This window comes from Octodon degus, unplaced genomic scaffold (assembly GCF_000260255.1).
Source record: "Octodon degus isolate 3935 unplaced genomic scaffold, OctDeg1.0 scaffold00021, whole genome shotgun sequence".
NCBI classification, from domain to species: domain Eukaryota; kingdom Metazoa; phylum Chordata; class Mammalia; order Rodentia; family Octodontidae; genus Octodon; species Octodon degus.
Window position 1 is genome coordinate 10664929 of NW_004524597.1, and position 2271 is coordinate 10667199.

The following is a 2271-nucleotide window of genomic DNA, read 5'->3' on the forward strand; positions in this document are numbered from 1 at the left end:
AGGAGGAGGAGGAGGAGGAGGAGGAGGAGAAGGGGAAGGGGAAGGGGAAGGGGAAGAGGAAGAGGAAGAGGAAGAGGAAGAGGAAGGGGAAGGGGAAGGGGAAGGGGAAGGGAAAAGGGAAGGAGAAAGAGAAGGAGAAGGAGAAGGAGAAGGAGAAGAAGAAGAGGAAAATTAAGGAGAAGTATATTGACCAAGAAGAACTGAACAAAACAAAGCCCATCTGGACCAGCAACCCTAATGATATTACTAATGAGGAGTATGGGGAGTTCTACAAGAGTCTGACCAATGACTGGGAGGATCACCTGGCAGTGAAGCATTTTTCTACTAAAAGACAGTTGGAATTCAGGGCTCTTCTTTTTGTCCCACAAAGAGCTCCTTTTGACCTATTTGAAAACAGAAACAAGAACAATATCAAGTTGTATGTCTACAGAGTTTTCATCATGGATAACCATGAGGAGCTGATCCCAGAATTTCATCAGATGGGTGGTGGACTCTGAGGATCTCCCTCTAAATATTTCTCAGGAAATATTACAACAGAGCAAAATTTTGAAAGTCACCAGAAAGAATTTGGTAAAAAATGTGCTTAGAATTGTTCATTGAACTGGCAGAGGATAAGGAGAGCTACAAGAAGTTCTATGAGCAGCTTTCTAAGAACATAAAGCTTGGGATACATGAAGACTCTCAGAATAGAAGAAGCTTTCATAACCACTATGCTACTCCACATCTGCTTCTGGGGATGAGATTGTTTCTCCCAAGGACTATTGCACCAGGATGAAGGAGAACCGGAAGCACCCCTATTATATCACAGGTGAAACCAAAGACCAGGTAGCTAACTCAGCCTTTGTGAAATGGCTCTGGAAGCACAGCTTAGAAATGAACTACATGATTGAGCCCATCAATGAGTACTGTGTCCAGCAGCTGAAGGAATTTGAGGGGAAAACTTTAGTGTCAGTTACCAAAGAGGACTTGGAACTTCCAGAAGATGAAAAGGAGAAAAAAAAAAAAAAACCAGGAAGAAAAAAAGAAAAGGTTTGAAAGCCTGAGCAAGATCATGAAAGACATCTTGGAGGAAAAGGTCGAAAAGGTGGTCGTGTCAAACCGATTAGTCACGTCCCATGCTGTATTGTCACAAGCACATATGGCTGGACAGTGAACATAGAAAGAATCATGAAAGCCCAAACCATAAGAGACAACTCCACAATGGGATACATGGTGTCAAAGAAGCTCCTAGAGATAAACCCTGACCACTCCATGATCAAGACCTTGAGGCAAAAGGCTGAGGCCGATAAGAACAAGTCTGTGAAGGATCTGTCCTTTGGCTTCAGCCTGGAAGACACAGGTGAACAGAATTTACAGGATGATCAAGCTGGGTCTAGGTATTGATGAGGATGACCCCACTGCCAACGACACCACTGCTGCTGTGAACGAGGAGATGCCACCCCTTGAAGAAGATGACAACATGTGGCACGTGGAAGAAGTCAACTGAGCTCAGCCCAAAGAACCACTAATTCATGCTCAGTGCTTTAACCTTCATTCCCTCTGATAATACATATTTTTGAGGATTTTTTTAAGTCTATATGGCATGATTACTGTTTTTAAGGGGAAGATAAGATTTCTTTCTACTTTTGAGTAATACTGTGGTATTTTAGGCACTAAAGCAGAGCTAGCAGTGCTTTCTCTAGTTTCACTTTAATTTATTTTAACAAGTTGAGAGGTTGAGATGTTTGTGGTAAAATGTAACTTAACTGTTAACTTTGTGAGGTCTGAAGTGCTTAGTTACCAAGCCAGATTCCTTAGTAGACCAAATCTTGTGTCTCTGCAGTGTTGAGATTCCCTGATGTTTAAAGGAATATTTGTTAAGAGAGCTTGAGTTTTCTTATAGAATCTTTTTTTACTTTCCCCAGTGGTTTCAAATCCACATGTCCTAGGCTTCTAGAAGTACATTATACTGAAAACTTGATGGCAAGAGCTGCATGGGCTTGTCTTGAAAAGAAAAGTACATTTCAAGGGAGAAACAACTTCCCAGGGATACCACAGAGCTATTCAAGAATCATTAGGAGCAAGGCCTGTGAATGGAAGTGAGTGCCCAGGTCACATTCTGCTTTAAGAATGTCCTTGTAATAAATACAACTGAGTTTAAAAATAAACAAACAAATATACAGATACCTCCAATGTTAAAATACAACCAGACAATTTTCAGTAATGCTAAAAATAAAGTGTCAATGCATCCATTTAGTTAAAAGTTTCAAAAAGGAAACAAAAAACTAGCTA

The 2271-nt window shown here is 40.8% G+C and overlaps 1 pseudogene; it reads left to right on the forward strand.

The window, feature by feature from the left end:
- The window catches only part of LOC101571553, a 6959-nt pseudogene extending 5473 nt beyond the window's left edge, over positions 1-1486 (forward strand).
- Positions 1487-2271: the final 785 nt, after the last annotated feature.